The sequence below is a fragment of the Emydura macquarii genome, unplaced genomic scaffold (genome assembly GCF_026122565.2).
Source record: "Emydura macquarii macquarii isolate MOO-44397 ecotype Brisbane River unplaced genomic scaffold, CSIRO-AGI_Emac_v2 contig_968, whole genome shotgun sequence".
Lineage (NCBI taxonomy): Eukaryota > Metazoa > Chordata > Testudines > Chelidae > Emydura > Emydura macquarii.
The window spans coordinates 7,064,166-7,076,223 of record NW_027131105.1 but is presented as its reverse complement, the minus strand read 5'-3'; the positions used below and the strand labels follow the sequence as shown (position 1 = coordinate 7,076,223).

Genomic DNA, 12,058 nt, shown 5'->3' with positions numbered 1-12,058 from the left:
CATAGGCCAGAGAATTTCATCCAGTTACCCCTGTATTGAGCACAATAACTTGTGTTTGACTAAGGGATCTTCCAGAAAGACAGAGAGTCAGCAATTGCAAACATAAAAAAATAGAGAATCCACCACTTCCCTCCTGAGTTTGTTCCAATGGTTAATCACTCCCACTGTTAAACACTGGTGTCTTATTTCTAATTGGAATGTGTCTGGTTTTAACTTCCACCCATTGGTTCTCGTTCTGCCTTTCTCCGTTAAGTTAAAAAGGCCTTTTGTACCTGGGATTTTCTCCCTATGAAGGTAATAAGGGCTTAGCTATACAGGGAAATTTCCCAGCATAGTTATAGAAGAATAATTATTTCACTATACTAGTTATGCCAATATAACTCCCCCATGTGGACACTCTATTCTAGAACAAGTTCCAGAGGGGTAGCCATGTTAGTCTGTATACAGCAAAAACAACGAGAGTCCTGTAACACTTTAAAGACTAACAAATTTAATTTCTGCAGGCATAAGCTTTCATGGGCTGTAACCCACTTCGTCAGATGCAAGAAATATAAATCAGATGGGGGTATATATATATATATATACATCCAACAGTAAGGAACAACAATGGGGAGGGTAGGTGTTAGCAAAGTCCATTCAGGTAGGGTAGATGAGACCTATTCACAACCATTGATTAGAAGGTAAGAATGTGTGAACAGTGACAATTACTTCTTGTAATGAGATAACCATTCCAAGTCCCTATTCAGACCCAGTTTGATTGTCTACACAGGGAGTTCTGCATAGTGCTTTGTACAGCTACGTTGGTCAATTTCCACAGGTAAATAAGTTCTCAGTGACTTTCAATGTGATTTGGCTCCTAAGTCACTTTTGAAAATGGGACTCAGACATTTTTTAAAACTGTACCCCTATACTAAACCAAAATACACCTCTTTTAAACCAAAAATTAAAGTGCCCCTGTGGATTTTTGCTTTGGTTTAACATTGTATCTTAAGTTAAATCAGAACAACTTTTCATTTAGATAAACTGTTGATATGTGTATGTACAATACCTAGCACAATTGGGTCCAAATCAAAGTCAGGGACTCCTGATCTACACACTGATTTGTACCAATATCACTGTTGGTTAAGAGGGTGATTTTGCTAACTGATGCAGTGATAATGATCCAACCCCTAGAGTGGACACAGCGATACTGGGATAAAGGTGCCTTATACCAGTATAGTTTATTCCCTTCCCTTAAGAAAATCAGCACAAACAGGGCCAGCCCTGTCTCCCCACATTTGTTAAGCTTTTAAATACCTTATTTTTATTGCATTTGTAACCCATTTCATTATTTTGATGCACAATTTGCCTGAATGATTTATCCCTGTCATGAAAGATGATAAATTTGCATGCTAGGATCTGTCAATCTGTATTTATTTATGTCATATATATGCAAATGGAAAAAAATTGTAAGAATAACAAATATACTAACATCAAGAAACTGAACTGTACCTCAACATTGGATGGACCAATATTAAATAGTGTCACAGTAGGTGACAGCCTTAAAATGTTAACCTCAGTCCTTTAGTTCAAAAGGTTGCTGGCATCTCATTAAATATGTCCTTTATTAGTCGCTACTTACACTCTTCAAGTCTTAAAACACAAGTGCACTTTCACAATTACACAATAAAACAAGGTTCACAATATCACAGCTGGGCTCTCACCTCACTTCATTCTTATATGTCTACGCCAGGGGTGTCAAACTCATTTGCTATGGTGGGCCAGATTTGAATTAAATGTACTTCAAGTGGGCCATACATACCATAAATCGAAATACTAGGCACTTTTGGAGCGCTGTGTCTCGTGCATACAGCGCTCCGCTTGCTGCCGCCAGAGTACACAGAACTCGTGGCAGCACGCAACGCCGCGAGATCTCATGGCGTCGTACTCTCTGGTGGCAGCGCATGCTGCTGCGAGATCTCATGGCGTCGTACTCTCTGGTGGCAGCGCATGCTGCTGCGAGATCTCGCGGCGTTGTACTTTCTGGTGGCAGCGCATGCTGCTGCGAGATCTCGCGGCGTTGTATCCTCTGGCGGCAGCATGCAACGCCGCCAGAGAGTACAACACCGTGAGATGTCACAGCAGCACACTGCCACCAGGGGCCAGACCAAAAAGGTTGGCGGGTCGTATCTGTCCCGCAGGCCGGATGTTTGACATCCCTGGTCTATGCCCCGCCCTTTATATACCTGCCATTTTGTTGCCTGGTCACCGTGTTGTGAGATCCCTTTGTAACTCTTTGCAGTTTGCTTTGGATTTAAATATCTTGAGTAGCTTTGTATCATCTGCAAATTTTGCCATCTCACTGTTTACCCCTTTTTCCAGATCATTTATGAATATGTTGAATAGCACTGGTCTCAGTACAGATCCCTGAGGGACACTGCTATTTACCTCTCTCCATTCTGAAAACTGACCATTTATTCCTACCCTTTGTTTCCCGTCTTTCAATTAGTTACTGGTCCTGGAGAGGACCTTCCCTCTTATCCCACGACTGCTTACTTTTCTTAAGCGCCTTTGGTGAGGGACCCCGTCAAAGGCTTTCTGCAAATCCAAGTACACAATATCCACTGGATCACCCTCGTCCACGTTTGTTGAACCCCTCAAAGAATTCTAGTATATTGGTGAAACATGATTTCCCTTTACAAAAACCATGTTGACTCTTCCCCAACAAATCAAATAGATTATTTCAGTCAGGGAACTGGTATAAACTATATTGGCAAAAAGATTTATTTTCCGGTATAAACTGCTTCTACATGAGGAGGGTTTGCCAGTACAGCTCTACCAGCAAGACAAGGCTCTACTCTGACCTCCTGTATAGCACAGGACAGAGAATTCCATTGTTATACTTGTGTATTGAGCCCAATCACTTGTGTTTGACTAAAGCATCTTCCAGTAAGGCCTCCAATCTGGATTTGAGATGGAGAATCCACTACTTTCCTTGGGAGTTTATTCCAATGGTTAGCCACCCTTTCAGTTTAAACAAAATTGTGCTTTATTTATAATTTGGATGCGTCTGGCTTTAACTTCTAGCCATTAGTTCTTGTTCTGTCTCTCTCTCCTAAAGGCCCCTTTAGTATCCAGGATTCTCTCCCCGTGAAGGTACTTACACACCGTAATCAAGTCACCTCACTATTTTCCTTTTGAAAAATTAAACACACTGAGCTCTAAGTCTCTGCAGGCAATTTTTTCCTCAAATCGTTTTTGTGCCTCTTCTCTGCACCCTCTCCAGTTTCTCCCTTTTAAAACATGGACACCAGAACTGGACACGGTATGGGTCTCCTCAATGCCATATTCAGATGTAAAATAACTTCCTTGCTCCTATTCACTACTCTCCTGTTTATACAATATGCTGAAAGATGCTGGGCTCTTACATATGTCCCAAAGAGCTGAGGGTGCTCAGTGTTTCACAGACTCAGACTCATTGAATGCCCAGTTGCTCTATGGTTTAGGTTTCTTCTCCCACACCTCCCTTTCAGCTGTGTTTTAGGCAAGCCACAATCAGGATATTTTCTGTATCAGCCTCCACTAGCAAAAAACACCTCCCTCAAAGGGCAATTTATTTCAAATATGAAAAGAATAGTGATATAATGGCTTCCACATGCTGAGAGCCACTGTCAAAAGAAATAACATTATCTATTTGTTTCACTCACACAAATATTAACACTTTTAATCGGTGACATTTTCCCCAGACCCCTTAAAAATACCCAAAAACTGATGCTTAAAGGAAAAAACTCCCACCATGGCATAGTTCTGTTAATGGGCTTTGGCTGCCCCTTGGCTCAGAAATGCCCTCAAAAGTCCAGTCACTAAAGGCCAGTTCATCAGCTGGTGTAAAACGGTGCAGGTTCATTGAAGCCAGCATATTATAGGTGATGAAACAAGAAACCGTCATATGATATGGTTCCAGCCCCAGGTATACTGCTTTATACAGAATAGCTGATATTACTAATAACCCTTAGCTCTTCTATAGCACCTTTATTCTGTAGAGCTCAAAGTGCTTTACAAAACTTCAGTATCATTCTCACCATTTTACAGATGGGGAAACTGAAGCACAGAGAAGTAAAATGACTTGCCCAAGATGATCCAGCTGGCCAATGGCAGAGCTAGGAATAGAACACTGGTATCCTGAGTCCAAGTCCAGTGCGCTATCCACTAGATCACACTGTCTCCTGGAATACCTCACACCAAGGCCTTGCTGCACTAGGATAAAAGGGATGACATTACAAAGTGTTAGCTCACATGCTGGAAGAGTCTAATCCATCTCCCAGTTTTACCACCTAGGCAGATCTGAATAACCCACCAGGGGGCCTATCTGCATCTTTAAATACCTAAATCTCTTTAAAAATCTGATTCTTAGCCTTCAGTCTGGGAACTGTGAGGTCATTGAGTCCAGTTGTGGCTACTGCAGGGAACACCATCACATAATTCCACACATAAAGTTATCAAATTCCATTCTCAAATGAGCTGGGTTGTTTGCCTCCCACTGCTCCTATGGGGAGGCTACTCCAGAAATCCCTCCTCTGATGGGTACAAATCTTCTTCTCATTTCCAGCTAAAATTTATTCCTGACCAATTTATCCCTGTTTTTATCCGTTGTCCTTTAGCTTCAATAGCTCTTCTTCCCCCCTGGGGTCATCCCCCACCAATGTATTTATAGAGAGCAACCAGATCCCCTCTAAGCCTTCATCTGGCAAGGCTAAACAAGACAAACTCTTTCAGTCTCCTCTCATTAGATCAGTTTTCCACCCCCTGATCAGCCTAGGAGCCCTCCTCTGCAAGCTGTGGAGGCATAACCAAGGCTAATTTGACCCAATGACAAACTCCACTCCACACCTGGATTTAACTTAATGTTCCCTGAGTTTAAGGCCCAAATTCAGAGGTTTATTTAAACTTTTAAAGAAGTTTTACAAAACCCAGTAAGAAATGTCTTTGTGGCATTAAAAAAACCCACAACATAATCAAACAGAAACAGATTATTTGGGGAAATATCCACACACACCTGATCAGCCTCCCACCCATAAAGAATGCTGTTCACATGGCTCTGATCCTGATTCAGGTCACAATACAAATAATTTATAAGAGGGAAGACTGTTAAAGGAAATATTTAAATCATTTAAACATTGGATGGTCTTGTGCTAAATAATAATCCCTAGCTCTTATCTAGCACTTTTCAACAATAGATCTCAAAGCACTTTACAAAGGAGGTCAGCATCACTATCCCCTCTTTCCATATGGGAAATCTGAGGCAAAGACAGGGGAAGTGACTTGCCCAATGTTCAAGCACTGGATCTGGGCTCAATTCCTGGCTCTGTCATTGGACTCCCTATGTGGGCAAGTAATTCAGTCTCTCTGGGCCTTAGTTTCCCCATCTATAAAAGTGAGGATGATCTTTCCTCTCTATTTAGACTATAAGCACTTTGGGGCATGCACTGTCTTTCCCTGTGTGTCTGTGCAGCACTCGGCACAATGTGGGGCCTGATCTTGCTTGGGGTCTGTGCAGCACCTGGCACAATGAGGGCCCCAGTCTTAGTCAGGTCTGCATGATGCCTGGTACAATGGGGGCCCCAGTCTTAGTCAGGTCTGCACAATGCCTGGTACAATGGGCGCCCCAGTCTCCGTCCAGCACGTGTCAGGGCCTCTAGGCACTATTGTAATACATGTAATAATAAATGGTCAGAAGGAAATTAAAGATCAAATTCTCAAAGGTGGCTGGAGATTTTTGGTGCCTGACTCAAGATGCCCAGAGGTTCTGAGCAGCCACAGATCCCCTGGACTTCTGAGTGATCAGGGCTCAAACCCAGCCCCCAGGTGTGTCCCCAGGTGTATACTCCTGGGCCCCCTAAATTGAAAGACCCTTTTCCATTAAATCACTTTGGGTTTCACCAGCCAATTGGGAACAGGGGGTAAATCATAGGGTGTGAGCCAATAACTCTGCTACACACAGGCCTGAGCCAGCCAGTAAGGGACATGCCCTGCCAGAGAAAGGGCTCTGGGGATAGAGGTGCACTCAGAAGTGGGGGGAAATGATGCAGCAGGGGGCGGGTGCAACATTGTGGGGGAGGATAGATGCTGGAGGTGGAATCGGTGACAGTGGGGGTGCAGGTGCCACAGGAGAGGGTGTAGTAGTGTGGGGGAGGAGAAGGTGCTGCAGGCAGAATGGGTGATAGTGGGGCAGATACAGGGGAATAGTGGGGGGGAGGGAGTGCAGGTGCTACAGGGGTGAGTGCAATAGTGGGGGGAGTTGCCATGGAGGGAAGGGAGAGATGCAGCAGGGGAGCAGTTATGCGGGGTATCACTAGTGTCACAAGCTGCAGCGGGGCAGCAGTGCAGGCCCCCAGGGATAAAAGATGGGGACAAATCCAGCAGGGAGCGAGGGGCCGGGCTGGCGCGGGACGGAGAGATTCAGGAGAGGGCAAAGGAGCCCGGGCAGGGCCTGCACAGGGCGGGGAGACCGGTTCCCATGGAGACTCACACTCTAGGCTCCGGCCGCCATTTTCCTGCTTCTGTCCTCCCGCAGCAGGGGACCCAGGGTCACGTTACGTCAGCCAGCTTGAGTGGGCGGGCACTTCCCTGCCCCGCCCTCCGGGGGGCGTGGCGACGTCCGGGCACCTCTCCCCTCCCCGGCCTCCAGGGCCACGTCCCCAGCCACGCCCACTACACTGCACGGCTGCAGCCCGCGCAGCGGCTCGGCTACGCACGCGCGGTCGGAGGCGGCGGACTGTCAAAGTCGCTGCTGGGAACCCTTGGCCCGGGCTGCCCTGGTAGCAGCTGCCCGCGCCAGCGGCCCCTTCTCTCCGAGCACTAAGCCCGGGACAGCGGCGCCTCTGCGGATCGGGCAAAGCCAGGCCGCTTCTGGTTCTGTCCCAGCTCTGGGAGGGCAGTGCGGTGAAGGGGTTAGAGCAGGGGGGGCTGGCTGCCAGGACGCCTGGGTTCTGTCCCCACCCATCGCTGACTTGCTGTCCATTGTAAAGCAGCAGGAGTCTGTAAATTTCTGAAATTGGGCTCCTCTGATGCCTGCTGCCTAACTCCTCCTGCCCAGCCCCCAAGACAGATTTTCAGGACCAGCTCTGAGGGGATATGGGCTGAAATGCAGATTTCAGCTCCCCGCCTGCACTAACAAGGTTCCCATGATCCCCACCACTGTTCTTGCAATTCTCTGGCCTGCTGAAGCCCTCCCTCCCTCCCACTCAGCTGCTGCGACCGCTTCCACCATGCCACCTTCATTCAGGATCCACAGCATGGAACAAACACTAATGGCAAAGGCTGTTAAATCAACCTCTGTTTCCCCACCAGGCCCCCTTTCCTGCATGGCTGCTCCCCTCTGCTAGTAGCATTCACTGGGCAACAGAACACCTCTTTGTACCATGCGCTGCCCTGGCCTCAGTGATGGTGCACCAGAGGGAAGCGGCAATGTGCGGATGCCAGGGAATTCAGCTGTGTGCCTGTATGCATAGAGTGTAATGTAGCATTACCCCTTCCTAGCCCAAATTCAGGGTAGAGTTGGTTAGGATTGAAGCTGAGCAACATTTTTCAGCCAAACTGTTGGGCCAAAAAATGCAGATTTGGGTCAACTTAAAAATTTTGTAAATATGTCAGATTGATTTGGTTTTAAAAAAATCCAAAATGTTTCATAATTTGTAAAAGGAAAGATTTTAGTTTTTTTTAATTCAAAATGAACTGTCCTTTCAAAATTTACTTTGATTTTTATTTTAACAAAATTCAGAAAACACATTAAAAAGTTTGGAAACTAAACAGTTTGAACTGAAACAGGATTTTTTTTCAACTTTTTGATACTCTGACAAATTTGAAAAAATTTCAGTTTGGGTTAACCCATTTTCTTCAATTTTTCAGAATGGGCAGCAAACCAGAAAATCAGTTATTTGCCCAGCTCTGGTTTGGAGGAGAAATTGATAATGGAGTCAGGTATCTTTGGTGAAATCCTGTTTGTTTACAAAGATTGTACAAAGACCTGTTTCCCTGAAGACCAGAGGAATCAAACAAGAGAGTTTCTTTGCTCACAGTCCCAAGCCTCTTTCAGGCAGCAATCAGCCTGAAAATATCTCACTCACTCTAAGCTTTTCTCCCTGTTTGTCCAGGCTGTGCCCCTGGCTTTCTGCTTCTTCACAGCTGCTCTCTCTCATGCACACTTCTGCTAAAATGATACCCATCAAACATCCCACGCACATGTGCCTTTGTTTTGGGCAGTGACATATGCCTGTGGTTTGAGTGGAGGCCCCTATGGTGATCAGTTGGACCCTGAGTAAGACATAGAAGCCAGACAGCTAGACCGAGGATTAACTGGATTCTGGACCACCTCAGAACCTGGTCTGCCCTCTCAGGTGTCCCGTGTCCAATCCCTGATGCTTCAGAGGAAGGAAAAAAAAAAAAAAAGCCAAACAAACTGAGAACACATCAGGCCAATTGTGCATGGGGGTAAAATTCCTTCCTGACCTCTGTTTCAGCCACCTGGAAAGGAGTGCAACAATTTTTACATTGGTCCCAAATGAAAGGCAGTGGTTATATCCACTGGTTTGAACAAGCTTTCACTGACCTAACCCATAGCTGTAGGAAACATGGGAATTGCCAGACTGGATCAGAGTCACAGTCCACTTAGTCCAGTGTCCTGTCTCTGACAGGCCAGAACCAGGTGATTCAGAGGAAGGTGAAAGACCCCACAGTGGGCAGATATGGAGTAATCTGCTCTTATGAAGGTTTGATCCAACCCTTAATGGAGACTGGCTTAAACCCTGAAGCGCGAGGGTTTATCTTCCTTCCAGTCCTCGTGTAAAACTATTCACTGCGAGAATGCTGGAGGTTGTGATGAGCCCTACAAATAACCCATTGCTCTTTTAAAGCTGGCTCAGTTCTTGGCTTCAAATTAAAACTAAACATCTTTGGTACTGCTTGTGTGATGGTAGCAGCTAGAGGCCCCATCTGAGACCATGGCTCTGTGGATGCTGCGCAGACCCTGACTGAGATCAGGCCCTCGTTGTGGTGGGTGCTGCATGGACTGAAACAAGATAATTGTGCCATGGCATGGCACAGAACCTGGCCAAGATCAGAGCCTCACTGTGCCACGTGCTACATAGACCCAGGTCAAGACTAGTGCCTGATTCTGCCATGCACTGCACAGACGCAGAGTGAGAATCCATCCCTGCCCCAAAGTGTTTCCAGTCTATATAGCACAAAGGAAGGATTATTATCCCCATTTTACAGATGGGGAAATGGAAGCACAGAGAGACTGAAGGGCTAGATCCAAAAAGGGACATATGCATTGCTATGCTGAGGGTTGCAATGCCTAACTCCTAGGTGCCCTGTTGCCAAGTGGCTTCTCGAGCCATGAGTTAGGTATCCAGGCTCCCCATGCACTGTATGGGGAAAGTTAAGCGCCCAGGATGGATTCTCAGAAGCCAACAAGCTCAGCAGGGATCCATCTAAGTTAGCTAGGAGTGAAATGCGCAGAAAAGGGGGGAGCTTAAGGACCGTATTCACAAAGGGACTTAGGCACCTAACTTACATTACCGTGAATGCTCTCCTGGAGTCAGGCACCTAAGCCAGGATATTCCTTTCTTGTGTAAAACTACAGAAACCCCATCCTAGTGGTGAAGACACTCCCCTGGGATGAGGCAGGTTTAGGTCCCTGCTCCAATAAATATTTAATTATTTATTCAAAGGGGAACAGTTTGAACAGAAGAGAACAAGAGAAAGAGCCTCATCTAAGAGTACCCTAGAGCTGGGCATGGCAGAGTGCAATTTTTGCATATGTAGTGTGTATATATATATTTTTTTGACAGATAATATCCATGTTTATCTGTAAGCTTTTAAAAAATCAATGTTAATGTTCACAGTTGCAGGAAATTATGGGTGAGGGTCAGAAAATGGTGGGGGGTCAGACAATAGTTATTTAATGGCAGTAACCATTGGGATTCAAAAAGTTAAAGCTTTATAACGGTTAAAACACAAATTGTCAAAATCACCCTGTCCAAATATACCAAGCAAATATTCTTAAATCAAACTATTAAGCTCTCAAGCAGAATTTCTTACTTTGCCTTTCTGTACATTGCAGTTATCAATGGAAATATTTTTTCATCAGTTTGAGTGTGTAGGTGAAATGGATGTCTACCAATATTACCTGATCAAAATCTAGTCCTTCCAAGCCTACCTATTGTCCCGTGGTCAGGGCAGTTTCCTGGGCTGTGGGAGACCAAATTGCATTTGAGTGTGCTATACATCAGGTGAGTGGACTGACCACTGAGCTACTGGCTATCATACACACACACACACACACTGCCTGATAGGTGTGCTCTGAGCATGTCTGCTGGCTCAGACCCTGCTCAGGGAAACGGTTAGTTTGAGAATCCTGCTGCAGTTTAGAAATGAACCAGGGCTCTGAGCAGCTCAGTAGCTGTGGGGTGACATAAGGACTTGGTGGCTGTCTACGGGGTAAGTAGCTTCTGAGTGGGGCTTTTGTGACTGTCAGTGGCACTTCAGTATTGAACTTGGGCACTTATGGAGGCAGACAGACACCTAAGTCCCTTTGTGGATCTTGACCAAAAGCCCAGGGTCACATAGGTAGTTTGTGGCAGAGATGGATATTGAGCCCAAATGTCCTGTGCCCCAATGCAGCATCTTAACCACACCACCGTCATTCCTCTCCTCTGCATTTTAAAGAACTACGTTGATAACTGATTTAATGGATGTGAAGGCCTGCGTTCCCAAGGGACTTGCCATGCCCAGCGTGTGCCCATTCAATGGCTGACGTGAGGCAAAATGCCCAGGCAAAGCAGCTTAAAGCCAGCTCAGGGACCCTAAGTGGGGGAGGCAGCAGCTAAGCAGATCTGGGGCTCTCTGTCAGCTTCAATGATGTGGGAATGGGGGCAGGGGGGCATAAGACTGCTGGCAACAATCCCCCTTTTGTCAGCATGGCTGCAATGACCTCATCCTATCCTGGGGGACAATGTCCCCCGTGTTCCCTGGCCAATAGCTCCCCGACAATGAGCCCAGTCAGGGCTGGCAAGCGGAAGTGACGCTGTGGGAGCCCCGTTGCCAGGGGAGTGGGACAGTTATGCCACACAGTGCGGGGAACTGGCCCTCCACAATGTGACAGAGAGGTTAATAAATGCATGGGGGAGAGGACTGGGGTTTCTTGCCATCTAGGAGCTTTGAAGCTCTCACCACGATCCATCCCCCCAGCCATGCACACACATCACTGGAGGGGAACCACTTGCCCAAAGCTGCTGGCAGAGCCAGGATTAAGACCCAGGAGTCCCGCTGTGTATGGGGTGGGAGGGAGAGAGAGATGTAGGTCTCTTGGTTGTGTGGACCCAACACCAAAGGAGATGGGGGGAGTAGGGAGAATAGATGATGGACTCAGCTCTGCCCCCACTTTCTCACCCCACCCACCCCAGGATGGACATTGGGGGCAGGGTTTCACAGTCCTTGCCCCCATGGCGAGGATGTGGCAGAAATATGCCCAGAGTGCAGGATGACTCAGAGAGCACCTTCCAACCGCAAGACCCCATTCCCCTCCCAGAGTGGGGATAGAATCCAGCAATCCTGATTCCCATCCCCCCTGCTCTGGACCACAGTCTAGAATACAACCTGAGTTCTGGATCCCACTATCCCAACTCTGACCATTAAATACTTTTCTATTGAAGAGCTGGGTAGTCAGGACTCCTGGGTTCTATACCCAGCTTTGGGAGGGGAGCAGGGTCTAGTGATTAGAGCAGGAGGGCTAGGAGACAGAACTCCTAGGTTCTTTTGTCAACTGTGGGGGGGGTTGTGCATGCCCACGCATGCGCACAAGTCCCATTCCCCAAGTTTCCAATGGCTCCATTCATTAGAGATTTGCCCCCTGAGAAACTGTGTCTAATCTGATTTGTAATTGGTACTAATTAGCGTTAATCACAGTGGGAAACACACACCAGGCCCTTTGACTGGGGGTGCGGGACAGAAGGGAACTGCTAATGAGTGTTATAGAGTGGGAGAGGGCTGGAGAGTCCTGAACCCCTCCCACCTCGCT

The 12,058-nt window shown here is 46.7% G+C and overlaps 1 protein-coding gene across 2 annotated transcripts in view; it reads right to left on the bottom strand.

The window, feature by feature from the left end:
* Window positions 1–6,611, bottom strand: part of DNAJC4 (DnaJ heat shock protein family (Hsp40) member C4) — a 64,879-nt gene extending 58,268 nt beyond the window's left edge. For both annotated transcript variants that reach the window (XM_067544031.1, XM_067544033.1), the window contains exon 1: window positions 6,509–6,611. The gene's annotated coding sequence lies outside the window, so the exon portion shown is untranslated. The remainder of the gene's footprint in view (window positions 1–6,508) is intronic.
* Window positions 6,612–12,058: the final 5,447 nt, after the last annotated feature.